This window comes from Crinia signifera, chromosome 11, assembly GCF_055691185.1.
Source record: "Crinia signifera chromosome 11, ASM5569118v1, whole genome shotgun sequence".
Classification (NCBI taxonomy): domain Eukaryota; kingdom Metazoa; phylum Chordata; class Amphibia; order Anura; family Myobatrachidae; genus Crinia; species Crinia signifera.
The window spans coordinates 88,487,129-88,503,953 of NC_139227.1; the positions used below are offsets into that span (position 1 = coordinate 88,487,129).

At 44.8% G+C, this 16,825-nt stretch overlaps 1 long non-coding RNA gene across 1 annotated transcript; it reads right to left on the reverse strand.

Annotated features, from left to right (window-relative positions):
• Positions 1 to 10,680: 10,680 nt before the first annotated feature.
• Positions 10,681 to 13,691, reverse strand: LOC146046349 (uncharacterized). The gene is made up of 3 exons (XR_014465858.1): positions 13,236 to 13,691; positions 12,607 to 12,654; positions 10,681 to 11,067 (listed from the first exon to the last, which is right to left on the reverse strand). It is a non-coding gene; the product is annotated as an uncharacterized LOC146046349 (long non-coding RNA).
• Positions 13,692 to 16,825: the final 3,134 nt, after the last annotated feature.

Sequence of the window (16,825 nt, forward strand, 5' to 3'; positions counted from 1 at the left end):
GCTGCTGGATGGAATTAAGGTATCTTCTCTGGTGGTATTCAGTGCCTTCATTCTGGCTTCCTCAATTTTTTTCACGTCATATCCTTTATCTATAAATCTCTGAGCGAGAGATAAGGATTGTGTGAGGAAGTCTTCCATCTAAACTGTGGGATCATGAAAGCGTTCCAGTGTAACTGTGACCACTGTTATGAACACCTTCTATTTGTATTACATTTACTGCCTAGCCAGCCCAGCTATGTTCTCATGTTTAAATGGGTGCCCATCCACATTTAATATTGGATGACCACCAACCCATATACACCCTATTTACCCTATAAAATCAGATTATCAATAAGGATTGGGTGACCTCCGACTATTTGCAGTCCATAAAACATACTTTTATAGGACAGATGGGACCATACATCTTGTTACATGGACCCTATAATATGGCCCCTATAATTAAGGTCTCTTCGATATTTTTCTTTTAGAATCTTTGTAGCATAGATCCTTTATACAAGTGCCTTCACAGCAACGCCTGTCTGTGCGGAATCTGCTCCATACTACTGCCATATCTACCTTAGATAACATTTGGAAGGTAATGTCTATCCTGTTTATCTTTCCTTTTTTTTTTTTTTTTTTTTTGACATAGTGATATTATAGAGGAATATTAAATTTGAACCCTATAATCATAGGCTGTCGATATGTCCCCTTTTTAGAACCTCAGTAGTCAAAAAGCACTGTATTAGTGCCTATTACAGTGATATCTATCTGTGCGGATTGAGTTCCATCAGTACCACCTTATCTATCCCAGATACCATCAGGAAGGTAATGTCAATCTCCTTAATCATTATGACCAACACCTTGAAACATTAGAATCAAGTTGAATATGTATTCGTCTATTTTTCCTTATTTAGAAATTAAGGTCATCTGACCCAGGTTGACCCTGCTGAAAGTTCATCTTTATTTAGTCCAGTCCTAATCAGACTTTCTATTTACGACCAGCGCTATTTTGACTACTTTATGAAGGTAATTTTTGCCACCGTCTATGAACTTTAGATCACTATTTTTTCTGCTGTCCCATTTAAAAATAAAAATTATACCCTCCTTTTAACAGATTCTTCATATATAGAAAAGTATGGGACCAACAACAGCCCCATTATATATGGATGTGTAAAATCCCTTATCCTGTTATAACACCTATTTAAGGTATTTATCTTCCTGGGTATACATTCCCTCAGGAAAACATTTCCTATATCTATAATCTCAACATATTCCACACGTACTCTCCTCCCCCTCCATCCATCTCATATTACCTTTGTACTTTGATCCTCTAGATCGCGACCTCTATCTTTTAATTGAATTCCACTATTTAATGTGAAAATATTTGAGGCATCTTCATATATTCCTGATCGGTATGTACACAATGTTTGTAATCATGGATACTGTATTTGAACAGCAATTTTGGATACAGGAATATTTATACTTGATATGTTTTTACCACTTGCAGTGTCTTTTTTAAACCCCTGATGAAGTCTTTTTTAAAGACGAAACGCGTTGGGTTGTTACTGTCTTCAAAAAGAACTGAGACACCACACGTTTTCCGACAAACGTTTTAATAAAATTTGTCATTTTGTTCAAAAATGTTCTGAGTATTTGTACACTTGACACATTCACTGCACTAAAGGTGGTGGAAACCTCTGGCGCTCTCTATTTTTCTCTGCTATCCTACCTATTGTCTCCCACTAACAGGGGAGTCTTTTTAGAGCAGCAGCCTTCTGTGTGGCGCGACTAGAGTCACTCCTAGTTATATATATATATATATATCCATAGAGTTTGATCGGCACTTGCGGAGAAGGTTTGTCAATTGCCACGGTGCCTTCCTTAGTAAAATATAGACGTAGAAATTACCAGGATCACCTGGAAAGAATAGGCGGCACTCGAGGTCTATGTTCAAAAAGTATTTGTATTAAAGATATTGCATATTCGACAACGTTTCAAGGCCACACCGGCCTTTTCATCAGGTCATTTGCAAGTGCTTGTAATAGAATTATCAACGAAAAAACCAGGATGCTATAAATGCATATCATGCACAACATGTAACTACCTGGAACCAGGAACTTATTTAAAAAATCCACACTCTGGAAAGAAATATAAAATCCGTCACCATCTTTCTTGTACAACTACCTTCAAAAAAATTGGTGTATTGGTATGTTACACATAATAGTAAAACATAAAGGAATCTATTCCAGAATAAGCAAATACCGGGGTGGATCTGACAGAAAACATAAAGGAGATATATATTGTAGAATAACCAGAGTTGCTCTTAACGTGGTAACATCACAAAAAACAATGCAGACCTCTATGTTCATTAAGCCCATTTGGGGCAATGGTATTGAGGCGTTGGATCCATTGTGCCTCACACTGTAATAATTTGAGAGAGCGATTGCCTCGTTGTGCAGATGCGGGTATATGGTCAATGACCATGTACCGAAGCATAGGTATGGTATATCGGGCTTCCAAAAAGTGTCTTGCGACCGGCTGGTCACTCGACCCCTTTTCCACAGCCAGTTTGATAGGGTGAAAAGGGTTGCCCAGATGGGAAAATCAGGCGCAGTTTTGCTTATGTATGTAAATTATTGGCAAAAAATAAATTAAATATACACTCAAATCCACAGCTTATGTGCTGCTCCCAACAAAAGACTACTGAGCCTTGCTGGTAAACAAAAAACACAAAATAAAGAGAGCGCACTGTGTTGTTATTAGATTTTTTACTTGATTAATATTTTTAATATAATAAGTACACCTTAAAATATACAATTATGCATACGTGCATATACACAATAAAATTATACACTTTAAAATAGATAATGCATTCCGACTAGCACCAAAAAATGGCCCAAGTTCATAATCAATTGCCAACTTAGTATAGAGCTCCCAAATGGATATAATGAATATCAATGAATAATGAATGATACATGGGGACAAGAAATCATGTACACTATAAAACGGGTGGTGCATGTGACCCTATGTCTCAAGAAAAAATGTTTGCCGCTAAAAGGGTGACAAAAAGAATCGCCTGTAATAAGTGCCCTGCATGTGACACAGTTCAGACACCTAAAACAGCCTGGGCGTGTGCCCAAAAATTGTTCACTCCCAGATGTTTGTAATTTAGCTATGTCAGTCTTGACTACCATATCACGCACACTCCTGCCACGAGTGTAGCATGGCATGATAGCCGTGTCTGACAGTTTAAGGGAATTGTCCATCTGGATCAAAGGCCATAATTTTTTAGTGGTGGCGCTGATACCCGCGCTTGCCACGTTAAAATGGTTCACCCACGGCAGACGCTTTTTGTCAAAGGTTTTTTGGTTATAGACCAATAAAGATTCCCTATCTTTAGATAACGCCTTCAATTTTCTCACTGTACCAGTGTCTTCTCGTTTATTGCTTAGACTGCCGCCGTGCAGTCGTTAAAAATACTTAGAGTGACTTCTTGCTTTTTTGACTATATATATATATATATATATATATATAATGCGATCAGACGGCACTTACAATCTTGTATCAGCACGGCGGTGCACAGGACAAGCCAAACTCATAGGTATCCACACGGGGTGTCAACAGGCACATCATAATCATCCTCACCCTCACCTTCCTCAGGCACATATTCCTCCTCCTCCTCACCCACCATCACATCAGCCACCTCCTCAACCTCACCCATTAAACTCTCACCACTCTCAGACATGATCACAAACTTAGAAAACACCAAATAAATGAAAAACAAACAACACAAAACACACTCCTACTCCTTCCCTCAAACACACACAAATATCGACTTTTGGACACACAAAAAAAATGTGACAAACTTTGAAAAGGACAAGACAAACAATAGCACAAGACAACTTACAGAACAATACACACTCAGAAATCACTTAGTACAATCACCTCACCTCACCTTACAACTCTCCACTGCACCTCTCTCCTACACACTCCAAACTACACTCACAAGAAGTTTTGGCGCCTCCACGACTTATATATGTCTGTGAGAGCCCTCCCAAGTGTAAAACAAATACACCAATCACGATTCTAGTTTTATTTTCGTAGTGACGCATGTGGAATAAAATACGATATTTCGTATTTCATTTCACGAAAATTCATAAAATATCTTTGTTTTAAAACAAACTTCCCTACGACATTCGTATTTATTGTACGATTCTACGAAAATACGAAAACATTTGAAAAACAACATACGAATGGCTACGACATCGATATATACTAATTTTTCAATTACGACTACATAGTAAATTAAAGCCCGGAACACGACTTTTTATACAACACTACCATTCGTACACATTCGTAATCGGTCATAGGTGAAATACGAATACGACTTTTTAGGTTTTCCATATTAGTAAATTTCCCCCATAATGCAGACATATTGCTAACAATATAATCCACACTCACCTGGTTCATCTGCTTGCTGTACTCGCCAAATTTTCTTAGGAGGCTGAGAACGACGCCTAGGCTGCGGTGCTGCAGTAAACAAACAGTATGAAGAAAACATATCAACTAATTGAACCCAGTACTGTTATCACTATGTGGAGCATCAGCAAACAACAGAAACATTTTCTATTTGTGATTTTTCAATTAGATCAAAAACAAGTTTACGAATACACAATTATATATATCCAGTGCTATTTTTGTAGGAAAATAGGTTCAGGAACTGTGGGCGGGGCAGATGTGGGCGGTGATGTGGGTGGAGCTACTAAAGGGGCGGGGCATCAATTGTTGTGGCTGTGAGAGGAGAGGGTTCGTTCGGCTGTCAGAGGGAAGGGAGGTTAGGTAGGCTGCAGGGGGGTGTTCGGTTAGATTTAGCAGCACATCCAGCCTCTTCTCCCACTATTGCCAGCAGCAAAGAATTCCTTATGTACAAACACTCAGAGCTACTAAAATTTGACCAATGCCCCTGATACTATGCCGCACACCATAATGCCCCTGCACAATATGCTGCACACTGTAATGCCCGACACATTATGCCACACACCGCCATTTCTCTGAAACATGATGCAGCACACCACAATGCCTATGTAGTAGTAGTACGTTTATTTATAAGGCGCCGCAAAGTGTCCGCAGCGCCGTACATAGCAAACAAAAAAAACAAATTACAAGGTAACGTACAGGGTGTGTTGAAAGATACAGTATAAATAGGGGTATAGCTGGTAGAACTAAAATCAGCATCAGTTCAGAAGTAAGTGTCAAAATTGTCAAGGAGACTGAAGATGAAGTAGAGGAAGGGAAGAACAGGAAAGGAGCACAGGTGAGGTAATGAGGTAGGGTGAGTACGTGAGGAAGGAGGGCCCTGCTTATAAGAGTTAACATACTAAAAATAGGTGGGTGGACGAACGAAATACAATAGGATAAGTAGGAACAGAGGGGAACGGAGGCAGGATAGGAGGGTCAAAAGAGGTTAGGAGGAGGGATAGGCTAGTCGAAAAAAGTGGGTTTTGAGGGAGCGCTTGAAGGAGTTAAGGGAATCAGATAGCCTGATGGGTGGCGGGAGGTTGTTCCAGTGCAGGGGGGCAGCGCGAGAGAAATCTTGGACACGGGAGTGGGAGGAGGTGATTAGGTGAGAGGTCAGTCGGCGGTCAGCGATGGAGCGAAGAGGACGGGAGGGAGTGTGGATAGAGATCAGTGAAGAGAGGTAGGGAGCTGTGGAGGAGGAGAGAGCCTTGTAGGTGGTGGTGAGGAGTTTAAAGAGAACTCGGAAAGGAATTGGGAGCCAGTGAAGAGATAAACAGAGGGGGGAGGCGGAGGTAGAGCGGCGGGAGAGGAAGATGAGCCTAGCAGCAGCGTTAAGAATGGATTGGAGAGGTGCGAGGCGGGTGAGAGGTAGCCCAGAGAGAAGGATGTTGCAGTAGTCAAGGCGGGAGATGACAAGAGAGTGAATGAGAATTTTGGTCGCGTCAGTAGAGAGGAATGGTCTGATGCGTGAGATGTTGCGTAGGTGAAAGCGGCAAGACTATGAGAGAGCACGAATGTGGGGGGTGAAAGAGAGGGAGGAGTCAATGACGACACCGAGGCAGCGCGTTTGGTCGGTGGACGTGATCTCGGTTTCACCAATGCTGATGGAGATAGTGGGAGAAGAGGGGATGTTCGGGGGATGGAAGATTAGAAGTTCAGTTTTAGCCATGTTTAGTTTCAGGAAGCGTTGGGTCATCCAGGCTGAGATGGCCGTGAGGCATTCAGAGACCTTGGACAGGAGTGATGGGGATAAGTCGGGGGAGGAGAGATAGATTAGATAATGCCTATGATACTATGCTGCACACTGTAATGCCCCTGATACATTATGCCACACATTGCAATGCCCCTCACACATAATACATACCTCCCAACTTTTGCAGTGGAGAAAGGAAAACTGTATATGGGGCGCAGTTTTGTCGCTGTGAGGGCATGGCCAGTGCTGTATGAACTGCTGGCCATGCCTTCAGCCCCCTTGCCTGCCTGATTAGACGCATGCACATGCATGTGTCTAATTCCCGCAGGACCGTTCCAAAAATTGGGATGTCACACAAAAATCGATACACACTGACTATGCCACACCACATTGCCCCCCACAGCAAGGCTTCTAATAAATTATAAAATTACCAGCTTGTTGCCAAGGCGGTTAATTTCCGTTGCCAAGGTGGTTAATGTCGGTTGCCAAGGGTTGTTAATGTCCGTTACCAAGGGGTTAATATGCGTTGCCAAGGGGGGTTAATGTCCGTTGCCAGGGGTTCTTGCTCGTTGCCAGGGTGGGGGGGGGGAGTTAATGTCCATTGCCAGGGGTTCTTGCTCATTGCCAAGGGGTTAATATGCATTGCCAAGGGTTTTTGCTCGTTGCCAAGGGGGGGTTAATGTCCGTTGCCAGGGGTTCTTGCTCGTTGCCAAGGGGGGGGGGGGGTTAATGTCCATTGCCAGGGGTTCTTGCTCATTGCCAAGGGGTTTATATTTGTTGCCAGGGGTTAATGCTCAGTGCCAAAGGGGGTTAATGTCCATTGCCAGGGGTTCTTGCTCATTGCCAAGGGTGGGGGGGGGTTTAATGTCCATTGCCAGGGGTTCTTGCTCATTGCCAAGGGGTTAATATGCGTTGCCAGGGCTTATTGGATGTTGCCAAGGGGTTAATAATTTTTGCCAGGGGTTAATGCTCGTTGCCAAGGGGGGTTAATTTCCGTTGCCAGGGGTTTTAGCTCGTTGCCAAGGGGTTAATATGTGCCCGGCCACCCGCCCATCAGTTGCTGCTGCTGCCCCTGCCTTACCCTGCACACAGTGAGACAGACGCTAGAAGTCATTTTTTTACTTCCAGCGTCTGACAGGAAGCACAGCTCTGCAGCGTTACCAGGAAGTCGCAGAGCTGTGCTTCCTGTCAGACGCTAGAGGTGAACTATGACTTCTAGCATCTGTCTCACTGTGTGCAGGGGATACCAGGGGCAGGGGCAGCTGACGGGCGGGGGGCCGGACACACAGCGGCACATCAGTGGGGCAGGCTGCGGAGGTCCCGGAACGCCGTTCCTGATGAATTCATTTTGCAAAAGAGCTTCAGGAACGGCGTTCCGGGGCGTTCCGGCACAAAAATAGCCCTGTATATATCACATTATTGATATATTAGACAATGTACTTATAATGGTTGGTAAGCATGGATGTAAGCCCCATTGGACTAGGTGTAAGCGACATTCAATTACCACAACATAGGTATAGAAATTAATAGCCAATGATGTCCGCTTGGGCTCAATCCGAGACCTGGACTCGGTAGCACACTGCCAATACAGAGTTGTCCAGTATCTTCTTCTCAAGGGTGATCCTTTGTTCATTATCTTTCCAATAGAGTAAATACCAGCCTCTAGTTCCTTGGGAATTAGTACCTTCTGTCTCAAACATAAGTCCCTTTGGTCGTAAGGGATTTTTGGCTGATAATGTGTTGAAGTGGGAGCTTTTAACAGGTGTGAGGTCACCCTTAAATAACCAATTCCCGTGACAAATAAACAAGTAACATTTGAGGGTGGGAGCATAACTTGGAAAGATGGGGAGGGGGGAGAGCTACCTAGGATTTCAACAGCCTCCTACACCTACTCCCTTTTACTGTCAGTGAAAATATACACCTCCTCCTCTCTCCGCACAGGCAGTGTACTCCTGGAAATTATCTCACTCCTTAGCCTTACTGTAGTTCTCTGTCTCATCTACTCACACCCTATCAAAGGACAAAATGGTGGGTGTGGGCTTTATATAGGGTGTGTAATGCATAATTTAGGGGACTAATGCGTACCAATCAGTGGCTCTGGCTGATAATGCAGCATACACTTTTCAAATAACTCTAATTCTGGTTGATCTAAGCATGTGTCTAATTTTGAAGTTGCATCATTAACCTGACTCCAAAATCGCACTGGAACAGGTCTAAAAATCACACATGCGCATAAAATAGCACTTTTTCATGACTAAAAATTGCACTTTACCATGACCAAAAATCGCACAAAGATGCATACAAACTGAAAACGCAGGTCAAAAATCGCACCCTATTACATTTGTGAATTTTTCACAGTGCGATTTTTGAAGATGACCAAAAATCGCCCCCTATTACATTTCGCCCCTGGCGTCCACACATGCACAGAAATGCGACTTCGCATATGGCAAACATTGGATCCTTTGCGAATAAACCAGAATAACCCCTAAATCTGCCCCTCCCCGCTCTCCAACCAGGCGGCTGTGTCTTGGCTCTTCTACCCAGCAGCTGTGTCAGCACTCCCAAATACCTATTGTAAGCTTGCCTATAGATTGTAAGCTTGCGAGCAGGGCCCTCCTACATTTTGACTGTCTGTAAATACCCTGTTTGTTGTATCACTGTCTCCTTTGTAAATCGCAACAGAATATGCTGCGCTATATAAGAAACTGTTCATAAATAAATACCTAGGCTATTGGCTTTGTGTGTCCCTGCTCGCCCACATAGTGGCTGTGTGAGCACCAAGGGTGTAACTACCATAGGTGCAGGGGGTGCAGCTGCTATGGGGCCCAGAGCTGAGCTGAGTGGGGCCCACTTTGCCTGTCAAAGTTACATGTGCTGTATATATTTTTCAGCATTAGGTGATAAGTATGGGCCCTTACAAACTTTTGCTATGGGGCCCACATGTATCTAGTTACACCACTGGTCAGCACCCAGTAGCTCTCCCAGTGCCGGTACCCCCTACACAGTGCAGATAAGCACCCCCGCTCTTACCCGGTCGCTCTGTTGGCACTCCAATCCCACAGCACTCCCGAAGTCGGCCAACCCTCCCCTCTGCTCTCCCACCTGGCTGCTGTGTCAGCATCCCTCAGCTCTATATTCCGCGCTATCACACACAGGATGAGGATTTGTCTGTGCCCCCCATAACCAACGCCTATGTCGGCACCCCCAGTTCTCCCTGTGTTAGCATGGGGTGGTGGTGCCATGTCTCCCCCCCAGCACCCCAATCCAAGCTTTCCCACCTTGTTGGTTGTGTCAGCACCCCTTCTCCAGCTCTCCCATATGATATCTCTGTATGTCTGCATCCCTGCTCACCAACCTGTGACTTCATACGCACTCTCCGGCTTTTTCAGCACCACTGCCCCAACTTTGTTACCCCTCTAGCTCTGTGTTTGCACCCCACACACTGAAATCTGGCGGTGTCCACTCTCCTTTCCCCTAGTAGCTTTGTCTGCTCCCCTCTCTTTGTGGCCCCCAGCCCAGTGTCAGATCCTCCCCCCCCCTCTTGATTACCAACCTGATGGCTGTGTCCATCTACCTCTCCCCCGGAGGTTATGACAGCACCACCTTCCAACTAGGATACCCCACAGCTCTGTGTACCCAGACTGGTAAGTAATCAATAATTAACCTTAGATGTGCGTGTGTCGGCGACCACTGAATGATGTGGGTATTCCCCCACAGCCTGGAAAGGATGTTTATGTAAAACATCCATTCGCAGCCCATGTGGCATGCGAGGGGGTTGGGCAACCCGGCATTTGCAGGGTAGCATCTGGTGGACTCCCAAGGCTGCAAATTCGCATCCTTGCGATCAACCAGAATAAGGTCCTTGGTCACTGGGTTGGAGAGCGTTCAGGTGGGGGGGGGGGGGGGGGGGGGTTGGGCAGATACAGCCAGGTAATATGTAAAAAATGATTTTACATGTAGCCCACAAATGCTGGGTGGCTGCATTATTACATTGCAACTTCTATAGATTGTAAGCTTGCAGCAGGGCCCCCTAACCTCTAAAGGTGTGTACACATGGCAGGATATGCCGTGAGATAAGAGTCTCGCATTGGGACTCGCATCTCCCGGCATGCTAGAGGGGCACAATTTACACTATATAGTGTTGCCTGCCCTCTCTATCTGGCTGCCGATCGGCAGCGCATTGGGCTCGCAAGCCCTAAAAAAGCATGCGATTTGGCTTCCGATCCCTATATCGGGAACATCAGAAGCCAAATCTTACCGTGTGTACACACTATTAGTCTGTCTGTTGTTACCCAGTTTTATCACTGTCTACTATTGTAAAGTACAATGCAATCTGCTGCACTATATAAGAATCTGTAAATAAATAACTTAGTAATGAGCCTGTCCCACCTGTAGTGCAACATGGATTTGCCAAGGAGCACAGATACATGCTCTTCCCTAATCCCAAATCAGAATCAAACCTGATACAGATAAATGTAAAGTTTCTTTATTTATTTCAATAAAAAATACAAAAGCTTACATTGGTTTAAAAAATAGCCCCCTTACCCTCCTTTTCTCCATATCCCCAGACCCGATTTGATCCTACTCTGGAAACCCATATATTTAAAAAAAATATTATTACAAAGAATCTATATTTATACAAATAATCCCCCAGAACCCCTGGAATCCCTCTCCCCTCTATAGCCCCTGACCCCCTAGGTCCTAAATTTTAGATCCTGAGCCTTCATCTCCGTACTGTTCATGGGTTTCTGGAAACATTCCGGAAGGTAGGCCTTGCAAATAGGGAAAATATCCAGAAGGCAGGCTTTGGTCATGCTGGATAATTTGGGGAATGAAGCCTTGTCCAGAGCCTTCATCAGTGCTACTAGTCGGATTATCTGCAAAATAAAGAAATATGATTGTAGCCAATGATCTGTCTGAGCATACAGTGTCAGAGGTGTGGGACGTATTCTATAGATGTAATCTACATTGGCCATTATCTAGTGATGATTTGGGTCTGCGCTCTGCGACCGCTACTGTTACTGTTCCCTGAAGGCGCAGATTTTATAATGGTAAACAATTCCCTATAAAAGTGCTACAGTAACTAATAACAAACAAGACAATAACCCCACACAATGCCTGTAATCTATTTATGGGTATAGCACCATAATAACAATACAACTAAGTAGGCAAGGCACAAACTCAAACTAAAAGAAAGTATAAGCCCAGGGGGCGATCAGCCCAAAGTCAACAGGATTTTTCAGGATAAAAATAAGATCATTATCTTTACATTTATGACTTTAGTTCAATGTAATCTTATATAGGACTATATTCCTGGAGACCGTATGACTCTTCCTTATCACTGTGGTGATACTGGCACCTGAGATTGTACATGTAAGGTTAAGTGCTACGTAATCTATGCCAACGTACAAATATATATATATATATATATACATACAAAGCGGGGTTATATTTGGAGTCCGGGGGGGGAGCTCACAAAATAACAGGCGGCACTCAGACGGCTTTAGGAGTATATCCGAGTTATATGCTTGTACTGTTTGTACTAATTCGGATATACTCCTAAAGCCGTCTGAGTGCCGCCTGTTCTTTTGTGAGCTCCCCCCCGGACTCCAAATATAGCCCCGCTTTGTACATACCACTGTGAGGAAGGCACCACGGCGCAATGCTCCATTGATGAGAGTGCCGGACAACTGCGATATTATATATATATATATATATATATATCCCACACATGTCACCAGTCCGAGCCTGAATAGATAACAATATACAGCAGCACCATCTCTGACAAGGGCCCTTATTCTGGTTGGTGCGGCCAGAGCCGCACACGGGGCTCCGGCCGCACAAACCAATCCCCGCCCACCCTACGGATCGCCACGGCCGTCCGTACACGGACGGCTGGCGATCCGCATAAAAATGGTGGAGGCTACGCCTCCACCATGGTGGGAGCTGCCCCCTGCATTCGATGGTCGTCGACCATCGAAGGCAGGTCCGCACGCCGCGGCAGCTCCCGCAAGCTGAGACCACACGGACAATCGTCCGTGTGGTAGCTTGTATGGGGGCTGAAAGCTGACATCCGGCGACGTCAGCTTTCCGCCCCCATGAGTTGCGTCATGGCCTCATTACCATGCATACGCCCCGCGTTTGCATGGGAACGCCCATGAAACGCGGGGCGTACACATAGGGAAATGAGGGCATGATGCCTCTCACGCCCCTATACGCCCCCTTTGCGGCGGACGAAATACGTCTGCGGCGAAGGGGGCTGCACATGCGCAGATTCACCTCTGCGCATGTGCAGAGTAAAAACATCGGCGGTACGGCCGCACGCGGGCCGTACCGATCCGATTAGAATAAGGGCCATTGTTATCACCAACTATGATCCCACATATCACACACATGTGTCTCTTATACGGTCATACCTGAGGCCATTGGAAGGCAGTCAGTACATCCGCTGCTGGTGTCCGGCACTGTAGGGTAACAATAAGCTCTCATTAGTCATCTGTATTAGTTACATCCATGATAACAATGTAATATATAACTACTCCTATAACATTTAGCATGTGTTACACTGTCTGTAAGCTGGTGTCTATGCTTCCTGACTACATGCCCACCCACCTATCACATCACCTGCCTCAGGACATGCTTTGCCATAGCTTTGCTATTGGGTATGCTAAAACTATGGCAAGGCATGCTTGAGTGCCACAGTTTGGCCATGCCTGGTTCATAGGTAATACATACTCTCATCAAAAAGGTGGCACCTCGATCACGTTGCTTTAACAGTCTGCATATCAAGCATAGATATCCTGAATACCTGCACTGTAATATCAGAGTTTGGGTAACTCTGAATTAAAACATTAATTTATTTTAGGGCCCCAGCTAAGTATTTCACTTGTAATTCTGCGAGGAGCCCTAGAAGACCTGTGTGTGTGGTCCTGAGGACTGAGTCTGAGAACCTATGCTACATTATAGATATAATGATGACAGAACTAACCAGATATACCATATACTCAGGCACATATACCAATAACAGTAATGGAGTATGACTTACCTGGAATAGACAGGATGCTGGTGAAGCAGCAGATGGTGAGAATGAGTGATAGCTGCATTGTGATCCACAGATCTGAGTCAGTACAGAGCAGTCAGTCAGTACAAGGTGAGTGAGGAGTGGAGGTGGGAGGAGCCTTTATATAGGAGTCCTGTCCTACTCTCCTATGATGGGGGTCTGTGTATTCTGGGAGGGGTCACACTAAACAATACAGACTCCTATGTCTACAGTCACATAACAATGGTATCACACTACAAATAACATTACAGGGTCACACAGCTACGTGCTGTCTCTAGTTATTTATCTTTATCCACTTAGATTTTCCATAAGTGTCATAAATCTTTCTCTTGTGAATTGTTTGTGTCCTGCATCTTATAATTATGTTATTTGTGATAGATGATGTACTGGCAAGGTCCTTACTTATTCATACTTGCCTACCTGACCCTCTCCATGCGGGAGAAAATGCTCTGTTCCTGGGCTTCCCAGGTAATGTCTGATTGCCATCACCTGTGGCTTTCTTATCAATTACCTAGCTCCCCGCAGGTGAGGGCAATCATACATTACCAGGGAAGTCCAGGAACAGAGCATTTTCTCCCTGAAGGAGAGGGTCAGGTAGGCAGCCCTGATATTATGATCACTGGAACTGATTCAGCTCGTATCGGAGGACTGCGAAGTCGCCACCCTGGCTATTATCGGAGGACTGCGCAGTATAGATGTGCGAGCCCTCCATGTGGCCACAACCAGTAATAGCCTGTGATTGCAGGCTGTACGCTTGCATAAAACTGCTGCAAAAAAACACAGTCGGGCCTGTCTGTTGGGAGGGAAGGCCCCTAACTTCATCAGTGGCCCCGATCTCCCAACGGCCATTGCAGCACTGAGTAAATATTAAGTTATGCAGCACTGCACATTCAATGGTGTGTGGATTTATCTCCATCCGCAGCCTGCACGGGGGCAGAAAGGTGGATAACTGATAAAAGTTATAGCCCTACGATCAGGTCTGAATCGGCCCCATTGTGTGTAAATTTTATTATATAGCAAATACTTACTTATTTTATATCACAACCATTATTGTTCGACTGCTTTCCCCACTGTGTGTAACCCAGCACTTACTTGGTGGCTGTGATAGTAACAGGCTGTTCGGGGCACACCTGCATCTTCCCTGACACTCCCAGAAAACATCCAGTCCCCCCCCCCCCCCCCCAAACGCCGGCTTCCTGACAGTCAACTTACCAGTGATAGAGAAGTAACAGGATTTTATGGCAGAACAGCTGTGCGTATTCACAGTCTATCGATAATCCCCTGGCCTGCAATATCTCAGCTGCGTGATCAGGTCTGTAATATAATATCTGGCCTGCAATATCTCAGCTGCGTGATCAGGCCCTTAGTTACGTGTATTGCCTACACCAGACCCAGCTCAGTATACAGCTGCAGGCTGCACACATTACCTGGAAGAAATATTTATCTAAAGGCTCTTGCAGTACTTGTAGTTAGGTATTCATTCGGGCTCGGGGTGTCAGAATTCCAAATGATACTTTACAGCCCCAACCATGCCAATTCTGTCTTGCTCACCATAGACGTTGTGCAGGAAAATCTGCAACAATGTTTTACCGCAGTCATCGGTGGGGTACGCAGCCAGTCATTGGTGATAACTGGATATCCCCTTTGAATCTCTAATTACAGCCAATAATCAAATAAAGACAAAGGTTCCCACTAATTTCTAGTCTATTCTGAACACCTCACAATATTGTTTTTAGGCCAAAAGGTTGCACCGACTATGCACAGCGACACAAATGGGCGGCACAAACACTGGACTGATACGACACACTTTGCATCGCCCCTGGACTGATATGGCACAGATGGTGGCACCCCTGACCTGATACAGCACACATGGTGGCACACATGGAATTATACAGCACACATGGCGGCACTCCTACAGTAAAAAAAAAAAGAAAAACTTTTTTATTCTTTAAATAAAAAAAGGACAGCTCCCCAGGACTGATACGGTAGACTTAGCAGCACTCCATGAATTATACGGTACACCTGGTTCACTCCTGGAATTATACATGACACGTGGCGGTACCCCAACAATAAGACAGTGCACATGGCGGAACCCCTGGACTGATACGGCACACTTTGCATCACCCCTGGACTGATATGGCACACTTGGCAGAACCCCATGAATTATAAGTCACAGATGGTGGCACCCCTGACCTGATACAGCACACATGGTGGCACACATGGAATTATACAGCACACATGGCTGCACTCCTACAGTAAAAAAAAAAAAGAGAAAACTTTTGTTATTCTTTTAATACAAAAAGGACAGCTCCCCTGGACTGATACGGCAGACTTAGCAGCGCCACATTTATTATATGGTACACCTTGTTCACTCCAGGAATTATACATGACGGCACCCCTACAATTAGACAGCGCACATGGCGGGACCCCTGGGCTGATACGGTACACATGAGGAATCAAATTATACTGCACACATGCGACACTCCTGCAGTGAAAAAGGAACAAAAAAACGGACAGCTCCCCTGGACTAATACAGCAAAATTAGCAGCACCCCATGAATTATATGGGGCACCCTTAGAATTGTACACGACACATGGGGCACCATTAGAATTATACATGACACATGGCAGCACCTTTGGAATTATACACAACATATGGCAGCACCTCTGGAATTATATACGACACATGGCAGCACCCGCAGAGTTATGACACACATGGGCACTCCTGGACTGATACAGTACACAAGGGTCACCCCTGGAATTATACTGCAAACATGTGACACTCCTGCAGTGAAAAAAAAAAAAACATTTTTATTCTTTTACTAAAAATGGACAGCTCTCCTGGACTGATATGGCAGAATTAGCAGCACCCCATGAATTATAAGGCACACATGGGACACCCCTAGAATTCTACATGACACATGGCAGCACCCCTGGAATTCTACATGACACATAGCAGCACCCCTGGAGTTATATGACACACAGCAGCACCCATGGAGTTATATTTTTTATTTATTAACAGTTTCTTATATAGCGCATACATATTCCGCAGCGCTTTACAAAGTATAGTTGAACATTCACATCAGTCCCTGCCCCAGTGGAGCTTACAATTTATATATTCCCTACCACATGTACACCCACACACATTCATTTTAGGGTTTATTTTGTTGGGAGCCAATTAACCTACCAGTATATTTTTTGGATTGTGGGAGGAAACTGGAGTACCCGGAGGAAACCCACGCAAGCACGGGGAGAATATACAAACTTCGCACAGTTAGAGCCATTGTGGGAATAGAATCCATGACCTCAGTTCTGTGAGGCAGTAATGCTAACCATTACACCATCCGTACTGCCCTATATGACACACATGGGCACCCCATGAATTATATAACACACATGTTGCACCCTTGGAATTATACTGCACACATGCGACACCCCTGCAGTGAAAAAAAAAATGGATCCTTGAAAAAGGCACTTAGTGCCAAAACGCGTTGGTGACACCTGCACCATTGAACGGGCACACCGCCCACCACCAATCGCATGCGATTTATCACATGTAAAAAATGGTGCATCAAG